This window comes from Sceloporus undulatus, chromosome 7 (assembly GCF_019175285.1).
Source record: "Sceloporus undulatus isolate JIND9_A2432 ecotype Alabama chromosome 7, SceUnd_v1.1, whole genome shotgun sequence".
Classification (NCBI taxonomy): Eukaryota; Metazoa; Chordata; class Lepidosauria; order Squamata; family Phrynosomatidae; genus Sceloporus; species Sceloporus undulatus.
Window position 1 is genome coordinate 35,556,297 of NC_056528.1, and position 17,576 is coordinate 35,573,872.

Consider the following 17,576-nt stretch of genomic DNA (forward strand, 5'->3'; position numbering starts at 1 on the left):
TGGACTGGAAAGTGGCAAAAATTAATTCCAATCTGTCATAAAAAGCTGTCCATCTGCAAAAGAAAGGGAGGAAAAAACATAGCTCTTATAAGGAAAGATAGTCAAGCTGAGGGTTGTATTTTCAAAGCCCAAGTGTGTGTTTTTTTTAAAAAAACCTTTGGAATAAGCAAAGGCATGGAGTCTGTTCTTCCGTATTTCTTCTTCCAGTATGGCTAGAGGTTCTAACAGAATTTCTCCATCAAATGCTGATATAGTTGCTGTGCTGTGGCACTTCAGGTGTGGTACAAGATGAATGTGATGGTAGGGTTAAATATTTCCTTGTGTTGCGGTGTGGTGGAGGACATCCTTCAACTCATAAGCTAGCATGGCAGAAAGAAAGCTAAGTTAGAAACCTTCCTGACATTGCTTTTGCTACCTGAAGGAAGGTTTTATCCTTGGCTGGCCTGGCATTAGGCAGAGAGCTGAAGGACACCACTACCTCCTTCTCCCTCTATAGATGTGATAGAAAAGGCTAACCTGATCAATATAAAGTGAGATTCTAATGCCAGTCGGGTTGGTTTTGTACATGCAATTGAGGGCAACAGTTGTTCTTTGTCTCTGGCAGCAAAATATGGTGGAACACAGTGCTTTGAGTTCCTACCCAAATTCCAGAGTCGTATAGTCCAGAATCAGCTTCACCGTGCAATGAGCTATTGATGTCAAGAGCTGATGTTGACTTAGTATAGTCCGGTCTTGCTCATGTCACCCTGTTCATCCATTCATTTAGGTTCAGATAAAGGTGTGCGTCAGCGCATACATCTCTACTAGTCTTACAAAATATCTCCAGACCTGAATTTCCTTGTTTGTCGTAACTAGAGCACAAGTCTCATTTAAATTTATATTATTATATGGTGAATCGACACAGGTAACCCCCATTGATTAAAATGAGGGTTACCCATGTGTTGATTCACCATATAATAATAGATTGAATAAGGCTACTCTAAACAGGCCTGCCTTACCTGTTGTCCCCATGGCATCCACAACCAACCTTCATGCAAAGGCTTCATAAACACATGGATGCCAGGATTCAGACCAGTAGATGCGGCGTCAGCTCTGCTAGTTTGAAATATACAGATAAAGGAAAAGCAATTAAAGCCAAAGTGATGGATATTTCCTCATTTGAGCGGTTCTGTTTTGTTTCTCTAGAGGTGTTTGGGATTTGTCTGGCTCAGCGCAAGACTTTTGCACCTGTTTCCCTTGACTGCCAAAAGTAGGCTCAAATTTTGGATGCGAGTTTGGTTTTGGTTTTTGCTTTTCTGTTTCGTGTTTAGATGTAGAACCCCAACCATCTGGATCAATTGTATAGTCCACATTCTGGTTACTGGAAAGAAAGTAGACACAATGACCTCCTGGTCCAACAACCAACCAAAGTCATATTAGCTTTCACATTTAATTCCCTAACCACTGCAATTGGACAATATTTGACCCTAGGGAGAACCCCTTCGGCCCCTTTTCCTTGTTTCACTTGCCCTTTTTGTGTGTGGGAAAACTGTCAGTTCCATCATTTCTGGAATTCCACAAAGTGTCTTTGTTTGGAACAAGCATGTTATTCCTGTAAAGTTTTGAGCATAAGTTAAGACGTTTTTTGTACAGATCAAGGTACAGTAACTGTTAACATGTCCAGCAATTACTGAAATGTTGTATAGTTCTGAATTTTCTTTTTATTTCTTTTTATGTAAAGAAAAAAAACCAATATGTATCCTGCTTGTTTTCTTTGTATTTCTAATGTGTTTGCACAATTACGCAGTTATGTTTACATTTTATTTTCTCTTCTTCTTCATTTTTTTTAAAAAGTAATACTTCCTGTACAAACATTTTCAATGTTGTTCGTTGTTTTTAAACACAATTGTCTCTGTATAAAATAATATTGGTCGAACTGGTACATTTGTGTCTCTCATAGAGGGATTAATTATACTGCCAGCGCATTGAATTATTTAAAAAAAAGGGAAATAAAATTTTTATGAAAATGTGATTTGTGTGTCCTACACTTGGGGTGTATCAGCATTGCAGTGATAAAGTCATTTGAGCCCACTTTAACGGCCATAACACAATGCTATAGAATTCCGGGATTTGCAGTTTTGTGAGATATTTAGCCTTCCCTAGCAGAGGTCTTTGGTGCCCCACTAAACTACAGATCCCAGAATTCCACGGTGTAGATGCAGCCTTGAAGCAATGCAGAGCAAAGGCAAAGGTTGACAGGTGAGAGGCTTCTTAGTCCCAAATGTGAAAGTTCCTTTTTGTCGCTGCTTCTCCCTTGCCAAGGCTGCTCTAACTCTTCATCCCCTCATGATCCTAAAGGCACTATACCATGTCAGCTGCCATATCCGTATCAGTCTGTTTCTATATATACAGCCTGCCCTCTATATCCATGGATTCAAGCATCCGTGGCTTGGAAATATTTTAAAAATATTTAAATTCCAAAAACCCTGATTTTACCCTTTTATATAAGGGACACCATTTCACTGCACCGTTCTATTTAATAGGACTTGAGCTTCCACAGATTTTGGTATCCATAGAGGGCCCTGGAACCAAACTACAGCCGACACCAAAGGCTCATGTATTTCTTTTTCTCTATCTTTTTTGTTTTTGTTATGTGCCTTCAATCAACTCTGAAACAGGCGACTTTATCATAGTGTTTTCTTGGCATTGTATTCAGAGGATTTTGCAGTTGCTTTCTTCCTCTGAAGATGAGAGAATATGCCTTGCCCAAAAATCACCCAGTGAGTTTCAGTGGCGGAGCATGAACTTGCACCCTGGTCTCCCTGGTCCTAGTTCAGCACTCAAACCACTATACAATGCTGGCTATGTGTGCATAGATAGGGAAGATAAATCTCAGGGAGGGTTTTATTTGCAGAGCAAAATGAAACATTGCATTTTCCCCCAGTTCCAACACCTAGCCATTACTCTAATTGTAGCATAGCCGGATCTTATGCCATTGCTGTCCACACGGATTTGACCCTCCCTCAGCATCTGCAGTGGAGACAAGGCTTTGTCCCCGCTTGCATTGGCACGGCCGCCCTCTCTGCCTGTCAAGCAAGAACTCAGCCAAAAAAAAAAGGCTCTTAGTGAGCTTCAACCCATTAATTTTACAGTAATCACCCCATGTGTTCTCGATGGGCTGACAGGGAATTATCTGCAAAGGGAAGTTCCTTGCCAACAAATGTTAGAAAAGCTGGATGGGTTTCACCAGGGATGCAAATCAGTCGAATTTAAGGATGGAAAGCAGGCTTCCAGGCCTCCAGATGAGCCGAGTGCCTGTTGTGAAGGCATCCAAAGGGGAGGCCTTTGCCAATTGCACCTGCTCTTTTTTAACACCCAACAGCAAGGAAGAACCCAGATCCCATTTTAATGATCATTCTTGTCTTTTAAATCCATCCAGATCTGCTTTGCACCAGCATATATATGGGATTGTGCGCTGTATCACAGTCCTGCAACTCTGAAGATGGAAAGCTGATGCTCTGGTACTTGAGCCAGCACCACTGGGCTGTCTGTCCAGCGATTGCTGGGTCTTGTTGGCTCTGACGTTGCTTTTGGCAGAAAAGACCCCACCTCCAATTCTGCTATGTGATAACTTTCAACTAGAGAGAATAGGCACTGAATGGGGGTCCATGTGCGTTCATTCAAGGTGAGGCCTGCCCTGTATAGATTATCAGTGTGCTACGGTCTTGTCTCTTTGTGAATTCCTGGGCAAGGATGCAATCTCAGATCAGTAATGGTTGGCAGGTTGGCTGCTGAACTTTACTCATTCAGGCTCCATACAGGTGCTGGTAACATAATAGGCTTATCAAGCATGGTTCTTTACACAGCTCCTTGGCACTGGCCTCAATGCAAGCCTACAGCAGTTTCTGCCATACCCTCCAACTGTCCCAATTTGGCAAGGACAGTCCCACTTCATCCTCTGTCATCCTTTTTCGGCTACTTTTTTTTAACAAACTTTTTTTTTTTGCATTTAATATTTTTTTAACTTTTTAAAACTATTATAAGTAAACAACTATATACAAAACATATCACAATGATAAAGCCAAATAAAACAATTCATTCCACAACTTTGAACTGTGTTGCGGGTCTACTCCTTGGGTTCTGTTTTAAAATGTTCAAGTTTCTCTCTCTTCCTCCTTTGTCCTGAGCATACGACAATAGCTGCAAACTCATTTGCAAAAATGGCTTGCCCTCATTGAATTCGGGAGGAATGTTGAGGAAGGAAGATAACCTTACTCTTTCAAATAAGCTCAGGTGGAAGCAAATGACTGCAAACTCTCCTAGCTTGTGTGCTCTGCATCATTAATTAGTTTTGTCATTCTGAGCACATGCTGATGTTGCTTGGTCACATATGTCCTGATTTTTATGTGTGGGATGTTGGAGGGTGTGGGATTCAGGCCATGGTGTTCTGTTCCCAGTGCAATAAAATGAGACAATTGCCCTGTAAAAATACTTCCAACTTCAGGGCCAGTCCTACCATTAGACATAGTGAGGCAGCCACCTTGAGCAGCACGTTTGGATGGGTCATTATATTGCTATTGACTTTATTCATTTTTTGTTGTTATCTGCCCTCGAGTCAACCTCAACTCATGGTGACCCAGTGGATGAGACACCCCCAAGAATCCCTATCTTCCTCTTCTTTGCTTACCATATAGACTATAAGTCAATCTCACATATAAGCGGATGACAGGTTTGAGGGCCAAAATGATGGATTTTGATATGACCTATGGATAATTCTAGAGTAAGATTTAGGGTTATCGAACAAAGGATGTAAAGAATGAAGCAAAGGGGGGGGGAATCAAAGACCTTACAAAATTGCAGGAGATATAACTGTTTGTGTTCACACTGAAGGAGGGATGGATGAGGGAATAGAGGGAGGTTAGTGCTTCCAGGACAGATTATATTCTTGTGTTTCACCATGAGATGGTTTCTATTTTTATGAGAGCTAAGGTCCAGTACTTACGTTGACCCTTGAATATGTCAACTCAGATTTTTTGGGTCAATCATTTCTTGGCAAGTTTCTTCAGAGGGGAGTTGCCACTGCCATCCTCTGAGGCTGAGAGAGCATGACTTGCCCAAGGTCATCCAATGAGTTTATGTGGCAGTGATGGGATTTGGACTCTGGACTCTGGAGACCAACACTCAAACCACCTCAGTCTGTTCCAGCCCTAGACTGAAGAATATCTAATCCCATATGAATATCCCTAAAACAAAAGGACATCTGGACACCAATGATAATAACACTTGTGGACATTCAAACACAGAGAGAATACCATGGATGAATATTCTTTTTTTCTCAAGTCAGAGAGAAAATGAGTGCAATGATTTATCCTTGCATACAAGGGTGAAATAGTTAAAAGTTTGCTTCACTAAAAGGATCAATGTCTTGACAGTTAAACATTAAATGAGTTTTGTTTTCCCCAAATAAAAGGGGATCATTTATTTGTTAATCAATACCAAAATGAAATCCTACCTACCTTTATTTGGAAGAAGGTCTCCCTGTGTTCCACGGTGCGCATACCCTAGTAAATGTGTGTTTCAGATTACAGCCTCAGAAAGGCGAGCAGATTTGAACAGGCATGTCATAAATGCAACAGTAATAATCTCTTGAACATTACATGCAGAAAGCAGGGGGAGAAGGAAAAGAAAGAAGAAAGGCCTTTCCAGAGCAGTTCCTGCTACAGAGAAGAGGAGGAGAAGTAGCTGGGCGGCCATTTTGAGTGGTGACTGTTTGAATTTTTTTAAAACTCTAGGGAGAGTGTGCTTGTTTCTGAGGGGGTGGAGCTTCAGTGAGTCATATATGTGAGTCACTAAGGGACGGAGTTAGCAGACTAGCTCTATATCACTCCTCTTTTTTCATCCAAGGAGAACTACAGAAGAGGCGGAGTTGATTGAGCTCACTGCCAGAAATTGGCAAAACATCAGCGGCTTAAATGTTAGTGTTTTCCGGAGGATATTTTTAGGAGGAAGCCCACAGTCCGGTTCCAGTAATTTCTTAAGACTTTTCAGTATGGACACTGACGGAACCACTGCAGTCACCCGCAACACTTGTGGGATGTTTGCCTTCTTGTCTACAAATGTGGAGAACTTCACATGCACCAAGTGCAAGTTGGTAACACTCTTGAATGAGAAAGTACAGCAGTTGGAGTCCAGAGTAGCTACACTTCAGCATATTAGGGAGCAAGAGCATTTCCTGGACAGAAAAGAACCAACAATCTTGGACGGGTACCACACAGAGGAATATGCTGGGGCGGAGGAGGTCACTTCACATACACAGGAGGCAGACAGCTGGAGGAATATCACACATAGAAGTAGGCCAAGAAGGGATTGTTCTGGGAGCTTGCAGCTAGAGAATCGATTCGAAGCTCTTTCCCTTATCAAGGAGGACAAAGAAGAGCAGCATGGACAGACTTCAGGGACAGAAGACAGAGAAAAGGCAGAATTACTCAACACCTTCTTTGCCTCAGTCTTCTCAAAAAAGGAAAAGGGTGCTCAACCTGAGGATAATGGAGCAGAGGACAGAATAGGGGAATTTCAGTACAGAATAAGTAAAGAGATAGTAGAGGAACACCTTATTAATCTAAATGAATTTAAGTCTCCGGGACCAGATGAACTACATCCAAGGGTATTAAAAGAACTGGCAAATGTAATATCGGAGCCATTGGCAATAATCTTTGAGAACTCCTGGAGAACAGGAGAAGTCCCAGCAGACTGGAGGAGGGCAAACGTTGTCTCCATCTTCAAAAGGGGGGGGGGGAGGATCCCAACAATTATTGTCCAGTTATTCCGACATCTATACCAGGAAAGATTCTAGAGCAGATCATTAAACAGAGAGTCTGTGAACATCTAGAAAGCAATGCCATAATCACAAAAAGTCAACCTGGGTTTCAGAGAAACAAGTCATGCCAGACAAATCTAATCTCTTTCTTTGATAAAATTACTAGTTTGGTAGATGAAGGGACTGCTGTGGATATAGTATATCTTGATTTCAGTAAGGCCTGAAATACAAAATGTTGACTAGTCAAGGGAACTGTTTATAATTGGTTGACAGGCCAAACCCAAATGGTGCTCAGCAATGGCTCCTTTTCATCATGGAAAGAAGTGACCAGTGGGTCCCACAGGGCTCTGTCCTGGGGCCAGTGTTATTCAACATCTTTATTAATGACTTGGATGACAGAATTGGGGGCATACTCATCAAATTTGCAGATGACACCAAATTTGGAGGAATAGCTAATACTCCAGAGGACAGGATCAATATTCAAAATGACCTGAATAGACTTGAAAGCTGGGCCAAATCTAACAAAATGAAATTCAACACGGAGAAATGTACTGCACTTAGGGCGGAAAAATGAAATGCACAGATATGGGATGGGGGACACCTGGCTGAATGAAACTACATGTGAAAGGGATCTGGGAGTCCAAGTAGACCACAAGTTGAACATGAGTCAACAGTGCGATGCGGCAGCTAAAAAGGCCAATGCAATTTTAGGCTGCATCAATAAAAGTATAGTGTCTAGATCAGGGGTAGGCAACCTGCGGCCCACGGGCCGGATGCGGCCCGGCGAGGCCTTGGGACCGGCCCCAGTCCAGTCCTGCCGCCGATTGCCACTGGGGCCTTTGGGGGGCAATTGTCTATAGAAGCCTCAGAAACATGCATTTATATTAACCTTTTTTTAAAAAACCAGCAAATTTTTTCACGTGTCCTCCATTTTTTTTTTAAAAGTGTCTTCCATTTGAAAATTTTGTCCTACATTTGTCCTGGTTTATTTATATATTTAATTTTTTAAAAAATTATTTAATTATTTATTTTTTGGCTTCGGCCCCCCAGTTGTCTGAGGGACAGCAACCCGGCCCCCGGCTCAAAAAGATTGCCTACCCCTGGTCTAGATCAAGGGAAGTAATAGTGCCACTATATTCTGCTTTGGTCAAGCCCCACCTGGAATATTGTGTCCAGTTCTGAACAGGACCCAGAACAATGGATGCAAGCTACAGGGAAAGAGATTCCACCTGAACATTAGGAGGAACTTCCTGGCAGTAAGGGCTGTTCGACAGTGGAACAAACTCCCTCGGAGTGTAGTGGAGTCTCCTTCCTTGGAGGTCTTTAAGCAGAGGCTAGATGGCCATCTGTCGGGAATGCTTTGATTTGGATTTCCTGCATGGCAGGGGGTTGGCAGGGATGTAGCCAAGGGGGGGATCTTGGGGTCTGGACCCCCCCTTCCATTAGAAAAATGAATGGCATGTGCTGCTGCGCTGCCACACCCAAGCCCCATTATAATGGTGGTACTTAGTCTGGACCCCCCCCCTTCCTAAAATCCTGGCTACGTCCCTGGGGTTGGACTGGATGGCCCTTGCGGTCTCTTCCAACTCTATGATTCTATGATTCTACGAGCTCTCAATTTTAAAGCTGGTGCAACCAGATGACCCCCTGCCTGGTTGTAGAATCTAAGGATTGCTCCAATAGATCTCACAGTCATTGCTCTACTAGCTTCTATGTGGGACTTCCAGGAGAGGTTTTCTGTAAAATAGATGCCAAGATACTTAAATTCTCAGCATTGTTCAATCTGATGACTATTAATAGATCAACAAAAATCAGAGTGTCTTTTCCCAAACATCATCACCTTTGTTTTATTGTAATTGATAACAAGCTTTTCTTTAGAACATAATACCTCAAGCTTGGAGATCTATCCAGATACACATCATGGTTAAACATGTATTCATGAAGCTTCTCTCTTGAATTCCAGGTAGAAGGATTTTCAGTTAGAGCAGGATATGATTCAAGCAACCTATGGCATCTTAAACTCCAGAGTTTGCAGCTTGGTAAATGTTGGAAACAGAACTTAGGAAGAACCTTAACCGGAGAATCTATTACAGATCTCCAGTAGTTAAATAAAGTAAAATGAATACTTTATTTTAGGCCAATGCAATTTTAGGTGGCATCAATAAAAGTATAGTGTCTAGATCAAGAGAAGTAATAGTGCCACTGTATTCTGCCTTGGTCAGGCCCCACCTGGAATATTGTGTCCAGTTCTGGGCGCCACAATTCAGAAAGGACATTGAGAAACTGGAGCGTGTCCAAAGGAGGGCGACTAAAATGGTGAAAGGTCTGGAAACCATGCCCTATGAGGAACGACTTAGGGAGCTGGGGATGTTTAGCCTGGAGAAGAGAAGGTTAAGAGGTGATATGATAGCCCTGTTTAAATATTTGAAAGGATGTCATATTGAAGAGGGAGCAAGCTTGTTTTCTGCTGCTCCAAAGACTAGGACCCGGAGCAATGGATGCAAGCTACAGGAAAAGAGATTTCACCTCAACATTAGGAGGAACTTCCTGACAGTAAGGGCTGATCGACAGTGGAACAAACTCCTTCCTCGGAGTGTAGTGGAGTCTCCTTCCTTGGAGGTCTTTAAGCAGAGGCTGGATGGCCATCTGTCAGGGATGCTTTGATTGAGATTTCCTGCATGGCAGGGGGTTGGACTGGATGGCCCTTATGGTCTCTTCCAACTCTGTGATTCTATGATTCTATGAAATCCTCAAAAATAAATTATCTAAGATAAGGGAAGATTTCCCATTGTTAACAACTTGGTGCTATCTCCAGTGGGACATGAACATTATCTTGGGAATTAATCTGAAGGTTCTTCTTTTTAAAGGAAAAAAAATAGGCGGTGGCTTTTGTGAACCATAATGAGCTCTTTAGCAGTGTAAATAAAAAGATCTAAAAATTCAATAAACTATAATGCTACAAAATGACAATCATCTCAGGCGAGAGGGGCCCTGCGTTCGAAAGCATCTCACAGCTGGAGACAAATGATTCTGGATAACATTGTAAATAACCTCTAAGCCGCCTCCTAATTAAACGGATGCTTCCTTTTCTCCTGGGCATTGCATATATGAACCAATTAAGAAAAAGATTGCTTCTTTTTTCAGAGAGAGACCAACGCACAGCCTTCATTATTATTATTATTATTATTATTATTATTATTATTATTATTATTATTATTGTTGTCCAGCATAGAGATCAAGTGGACATGTTGGGCCCACCATAATGAAGCATTTCAGCCTTAAGCAAATTTTGCACCTGTAACCTGGAGAAATATAGCCGTAGCACTTGAAAAATGGCTTCGATGCTGCGGAGTGCCATGAAAATTTATCTTGGAGATGATTTTATTGCATGGTTACTCCAGCCAATTAAATCAATAAATCTTGACTGTCAGGGAGGTTGGCCCCATGCCAGGGAGAAATGAAATGCACAGAATCGGTAAATAAAAGGTTTCTGACAACTCATTCCAGGAATTATTTAGCAGCAGAGCCCTTAAGTTGTTGATCCTTATTTTTTTTTCTCTTTTTGTGTTCAACCCCACATATTTCTCCCCCCCCCCTTTACATGAAAAAGCACAAGTTGCACCTGTCTCCAGCATTTATTGACATCCTTTCAGAGCGGTGATTATGTTAACCAACACAGAGGAACTCATTAAAAGCAGAACAGGGGAAAGCAGGAATTTTTCTAGCAGATACATTACTCACCTATGAACACAGGCGAACACGGACTTTGATGGGCTGCCATCTTGCTTAGCCTTGGAGGCTGGCATGGAAGCAGCAAACATTTGGTCCAGATTCCAGAGACCGTTTGTGAAAAGATGTAAAAGGAGACAAAGGCATTTACATCAAGTTGCCTACATATCGTAAATCCATCACATTCGGAATTGGTTATTTGAAGGATCCAGGAGCCCATCCACACTACAGAAGTATAGCGCTATGATTCTGCTTTAATTGCCATGGTTCCATCCTATGAAATCCTGGGGTTTGACATTTGGTGAAGCACCTGAGCTCCCTGGCTGTGCATTCGAAAGGCCCTTCACAAAAATACACCCTAAAACTACAATCCATTGTGTTAATACAATCTTCAGCATCATGGTTGATATCATCATCATCACCACCATCATCATCTTCTTCATTTTTGTTGTCATCATTGTCATGATTATCGTCATCATGCAATTGCAGGTGGTAACAATCTGGGTACCATGAATGCTATAGCAATATAATTATTGTTTAGTATACTCCAGGTTGTTAATTCCAATGGGGGCTCCACTTACATAAGACTCTTGGTGGTCCAATTACAACAGATCATTGGGGGGGGGCTCATAACCCTCATCTTCATCCAAATGAAGATCCCACTGGTCTTCATTTGCATGTTGGCCATAGACTGGAATCCCTTGTTCAGTGATGGCAAGGGAACGCAGGCAAAGGCCTAAATCTATTGTTAGTTTCAACTGAAACAGATTTATTGAATCAATTAGATTTACCTATATGTCGACTCACCATTCAACAAGTGATTCAATGGTCAACTGTAGTTGGGGCTCGGCAACAGGACTCCAGCCAGTAGCCTATCAGTTAGAAGCAAGCAATTCTCCAGTGTATGTATTTCTTTCATGGCCACTGTCATCACAGCCTTTTTCTACCTGCCACCACTAGCACAGGGGCATAGTTACACTGGCATAGTCCACCAATAATATTCTAGCCTTAGATTGAATTCATAGCATCATAGAATCATAGAATCATAGAAATGGAAGAGACAACAAGGGCCATCCAGTCCAACCCCCTGCCATGCAGAAAATCTCAATCAAAGCATTCCCGACAGATGGCCATCCAGCCTCTGTTTGAAGACCTCTAAGGAAGGAGACTCCACTACACTACGAGGGAGTTTGTTCCACTGTCGAACAGCCCTCACTGTCAGGAAGTTCCTCCTAATGTTGAGGTGGAATCTCTTTTCCTGTAGCTTGCATCCATTGTTCCATGTCCTGTTCTCTGAAGCAGCAGAAAACAAGCTTGCTCCCTCATCAATATGACATCCCTTCAAAGCTTGCTCCCTATATGTCAGTTTGACTATTTTCTCCAGCCCTTTTGCCTTCCTTAATATTGTCTTCCTCCCCCATGAAACTCAGTTTAAAGCCCTCCTAATCAAATTCTTGAGACCGTTGGCAAAAACGTTTCTTCCAACTGGCGTGAGATGCAACCCGTCCGTTGCAAGAAGTCCCTCCTCATGGAACCGCAGCCCATGATTGAAGAATCCAAATCGTTCTCAGCGGCACCATCTGCGGAGCCAGTTGTTCACATCCGCTATTTTCCTCTCCCTTCCTGGACCTTGCCCTTCAACTGGCCGAAGGGACAAGATGACAACTTGTGCATCCATTTCTTTCAGCTTCCTACCAAGCGCCTCATAATCCCTTCTGATGTTCTGAAGACTGTGCCTTGCAGTGTCATTAGTTCCCACATGGACCAAATTCTTTGGCTTAAGTTCCCTAACCCTACCTGAGCTGCTTTACTACCACTACCACTTAGTAGAATTCATCTGTCTCTGGATCTAAACTCTTGCAGGGATGATTCAGAAGAATAAACACTAGGGAAAAGATTTCTGAGGAGAAAGGCACTGAGTTGGAAGTATTGCCATCAGTGGATGATAAAAGTGAGCCATCATGTTGAGGATGACTAATAGTGACGTAGCTTGTCTCAAAGAACATATAACCAAAAGACACACTATTTATCCCCAAGACTGGACTGAATGTTTTTGAAATGACATCCGTGCAGCTCAGCGTGGGAGGAGATCAACAGTACAAGAAATCCTGCCAGCTGGAATTGCAATAGGGAAGATCTCTGGAAACTGTAATGCACTTGGATGGTTGACTTGAGACAAAAGGCTGAGTAGACATATTAACAGAAGCCTCTCTGCTGTTGCCCTCCAGAGCTTCACATATAAACAGGTTCAAATATGCCATTAGAACAGTAGTTCTCAGACTTTTCACCCCATGACTCCATTTACATACACTGGGGTTCGATTCCAAGACCCTTCCTGGATACCAAAATCTGTGGATGCCTATTATACACAATGGCATAGTAAAATGGCATCCTTATATAAAATGGCAAAACCAAGCTTTACTTTTTGGAATTTTGTTGTTGTTGGATATTTTCAAGCCAAGGATGGTTGAATCCATGGATGCAGAATCTGTGGATATGGAGGACCAACTGTAACAACAACAACACATATTGGCCGATATCCTGCTGAGGACATACCTGGATCTTTAGGTGCCAGAATATAAACTTTCCATGATCATTCAGTGCACAGGGAATGATGTGGGGACCAGCCAGGCAAAAGCTGGATGTGCTTCAGCAGCTGGCTGCACCACTTTAACTGCCATGGCTCAATGCTATGGAATTTTGGGAACTGTAGTTTGTTGCAGCACCAAAGCAAGGCTGATCCATGACAATTAAAGTGGCATCAAAACAGATTATTTTTGCAATATGGATACAGCCCAAGAATGTGAAGATGCTGGGGACTGAACTTCGGACTCTGTGTGCAGTGCATTTACTCTGCCACTCCCCATCTTCCCTGCAGAAATGAACATAGAAGAAGTAAGCATGACTCTTAGCCCAACAATCAATTACATGGATTAAAATCCCCACATCATCCATAAGCAAGTGCAGAAAGAGGGAGAGGGGAGATCATGCTTTCCCTGACAGTTGTGTTGTAAGTACAGCAGGTAAGGAAAAATAATGTTAAGGTGTAACTAATCCACATTAAGTCATCTCTCTATGGGGAGGCAAAAAATGGACTACTGATCTTATATTCAGAGAAGATATTCTCTTAAATGACTGTATTTCATGATTTTAAACATTTCATGTACTTGTTGCTCTTTCCAAACATGTCAGTTTTTACACTGGTTCTATTGTCATGGCTTCTGCCAAAGAATTCTGGAGAATATAATTTGATCAATAAGATACTAAGATACTAGAAATCCTTTCCTTCCAAAACTACTAGTCCCAAAATTCCATGGGGAAGAGATTGACTTTAGCTAAGGAATGACCAATATAGTAGCACACACCCTTTCTGTGTGTATTTGATTTCCTTCTATCAAACCTGGAGCAACTATATCTACTATAGACACTTATACAAGAATAGGGATGAATGATTTTGTCTATATAATAATAATAATAATAATAATAATAATAATAATAATAATAATAATTATCAGAGCAGCTTACAATTTGTTAATCAGACATTACCCTGCTCTCAGGCTTACAATCTAAAAAAGACAGACACAAAAGGAGAAGGGAATGGCAGTAGGGAAGGGGAAAAGTCCAGCAGATCTACCTTCGGAGGCCTGTTGCAGCTGGCTTGCCTCTCTCTCCCCAAGATGATGGCTGAAGGGAGGGCCTTCTTCTTGGCAGGCAAAGCCAATTTGTAGACAGTGTCCATTTTGCATGTCTTCAATCAAAAGTTCACTGTGTCTAAATTCCATATCAGTTTGCTTTTTTTAAAAAAAAGAAATGCCCCAAGCATAATTTATTTCTGTATGCAATTTTGCCAAATGTGACTTTTCTATCCTCTTCCCCATAGCATCTACATTTTTGTGTAGAACTTTCTGTAATATAGGCACTTCCCTAAAATAAGCAGCTTTCTCTAATATCCACATTTGGGGCACAGTTTCCCATAATATCTGCATTGCTGTGTGTAGCATTTTTCAATGTACACATTTTTCCCCATAATTTTCAATTGAAGAAATGCATCACAAAATTCAGAGAATTACGTATTCTGAAAGAGAATTGTGTTCCTATCTGAATATTCATCTGGTAAATGAAAATTAGATTAATTCACTATGCAGTTTAAACAAAATTCTCCTCCCATCCCTGCCTGGGAGTATATCCACTGACCTCAGAAAGGATTACTTCTGAGTAGACACAAGTAAATACATAGAAAGTAAAGCAGGAAGGTAAATGTCTAGGGAAAGGGGTGCATACACTGAATCGTGATTAATGCCCTCCTAAATTTTGCCACTGTTATCAAATATGAATAGACTTTTCCAACACGCCTTGTCATTTCACTTCTGCCAAACCACCACATGCACCCAAGCGCACACATACGCATACACAAAGTAGTTGGCCACCCTGTGTTTTTGTTCCAAAAATAATTGAAAGTGACAACACAGAGGCAGATAATGTTTCAACTCTGTGTTTTAAAATAAATATAAGGCTGTCATCAGAGACGAGCGGGTTGCAAAGTTTTCTTTGCCAGAGCCAACAAGCACCTCGGCTGATCGAGGACTGTGTTTCATTATTGATTAGTTTTTAAGTTCTTGTTACATATTAAATTAGTATCACTGAATGCATTGGGAACAGCCAGGCCAATTACCATCTGAAATAGCTCATCTCTCTAGAAAGCACTCTCTGCTGGGTTGTCATAAAAAGAATATGAAAATTCCAAAGGCCATTAAGGAAGCGGGGGGTATATTTTCTGATATTTTGGTATAACATCCTTGCCTGGGGAGGGCAAAACCAACTCCTTTTCCTACGTAATGTTGTCAGCTGACTAAGGAATATGCTATCTTGTCCTATTGTTGTGTATTTGATTCATATTCTCCAACTGTTCCAATTTAGCAGGCACAGTCCCATTTAATCTTCTGTCAACCCACTTTCTCAACAGCTTTTAAAACGTCCCACTGTCTCTCTTCCTCCCACTTTACCCCACTGTTCTCATCTCATGTCAGTTGCTACAAACTGAGTTCAGTGCAAAGTTAGTTTACACTCAGTTAACTCAGCAGAGGAGAGCCAGCACTGTGTATTGGTTTGAGCATTGGACTATGGAGACCAGGGTTCAAATCCTGGCTCAGTCATGTTAGCCCACTGGATGACCTTGGGCAAGTCACACTCTCTAAGCCTCAAAGGATAGCAATGGCAAATCCCCTCCATGCAAATTAACTGTGCAAATGTGGTCCTGGCCACAGCCAAAGCCTGGGCATCCAGACTCAAATCCAAATCCAAATTCACCTAAACTGTGAAGCTGAGATTTCAGGGGGAGTATAACCCCATCCAACACAAGCTGAATCCCTATCCCCCTAATCTGTCTTCCAATGCACCAGGAACACCTCTGTCTTGTCTGGATTAAGTTTCATTTTTGTTTACCCTCATCCAATCCATTACTGACAGCAGACACTGGTTGGTAGAGAAACAACTTCCTTGGAGTCAGATGGGAAGGAGAGATAGAGTTGGGTGTCATCATGATGACACTGAACCCCGAAATTGGATAGAAAACCTCCATTCACAATAACCATTAAAATATTTTGTTGCTGTGCATCATTTCTGACTTATGGTGACCCTAAGGTGAAAAGAGGCTTTTCTTGACTAGATTTGTTTACAGGGGGTTTACCACTGCCTTCCTATGAAGCTCAGAGAGTGTTCCTTGCCCAAGGTCACCCAGTGGGTTTCCAAGCAATTCAAACCCTAATCTGCAGAATCCTGTTTCAACATTGAACCACTACACCACACTGGCCCCCATACACAGGTATAATTTGACATTATTCCTCCATATGTCACCAAGAAGATTCTAGCCCCTTCTTATGCTCCTATTTACCTGGAGGATTTTAAATGTTTGTGGGGTGTTGCCATCTCCTACAATGCAAAGGAGCATTCCAGAGACTTAAGCAGTTGAGTAGCAATGCAAATCCTCTCCATTGACACCCCCTTGTCGTGGGGGAGAGGCTTGCTTACCCTAATGAAATTGTGAGCTCTGCTGGCAGTGGTATAATAGCCACCGGTAGGGCCTCCCATGCCAGACATGTCACAACCGAAGGGTCTGACCAAGAGCGCCGAAGGGCAGGATGGGCTCTCTAGCCTTATGGCTACCATCCTAGGAGAAGGAAAACTTTAATCCCAAACCTGGGCAGATGGTGCTTGTCTAACCCTGTAAGGTCAACTATCTAAGAGAAGGAAACTCTAATCAAACCTACAACCCAAGGACCTCGCTGCCACCATCCATGCTTGTCAAGGCCTCAGCAGACAAACCTCTGGTTTAAAGGGTGAGGCCAGTTCTGTGCACGCTGAGCTCCACCAGAAAAATCCATTGCACAGGCTCGAAGGATACATCCAACTTCCGAAAAAGCTCTGTAGCAGTAGGCGAGGGACGAAATGGCAGGTGTAAAGATGCACTGGAAGCTGCAGACTCAACCCTGCATGCAGGCAGTTCAAGACTTTGGTCGCTTGAGACTGACCCGGGGGATGACAGTCTTGTTCGGCAGCATCCTGAATGACCAAGCAGTCTTTTTTAAGGAGAGCACTGCTTGCTCCATATGGAGAGGGGCCTAGAAAAGGTAGCCTAACAAAAACTCATCCCCATCTACCCGGTTGGCTAGCCGCGGCCAACACGCATCTTCTGATGCGGTCAGACAAAGACAAAGAAACAAAGGCACACACCAGCCTCCAAAGATGCAAATAGGCTAACGCTTGCATGCTGGAACATCAGAACCATACAAGATTCTGCAGATAGTGGATGTCTTGAGCATCGTTCTGCTCTAATAGCCAATGAACTGTCACGGCTTAACACTGACATCGCTGCTCTTAGTGAAGTTCATCTCCATGAGGAAGGCAGCCTTAAAGAACATGGTGCTGGCTACACACTGTATTGGTCTGGCAAACCCAAAACTGAAAAACATTTCTCAGGTGTAGGCTTTCTCAGGTGTAGGCTTTATGATCAAAAACTCCATTGCCTCCAAACTCGAAACCTTGCCAACAGGAC

General features: G+C 42.3%; 1 protein-coding gene across 2 annotated transcripts in view; it reads left to right on the forward strand.

The window, feature by feature from the left end:
- Window positions 1–17,576, forward strand: part of AFF2 (AF4/FMR2 family member 2) — a 436,989-nt gene that overhangs the window by 404,016 nt on the left and 15,397 nt on the right. The window contains exon 22 of one of the 2 annotated variants that reach the window (XM_042478422.1): window positions 3,419–3,465. The exons of the other annotated variant lie outside the window; for it this stretch is intronic. The gene's annotated coding sequence lies outside the window, so the exon portion shown is untranslated. Of the gene's footprint in view, window positions 1–3,418; window positions 3,466–17,576 lie in introns of those variants that run through there. 2 annotated transcript variants of the gene reach the window in all.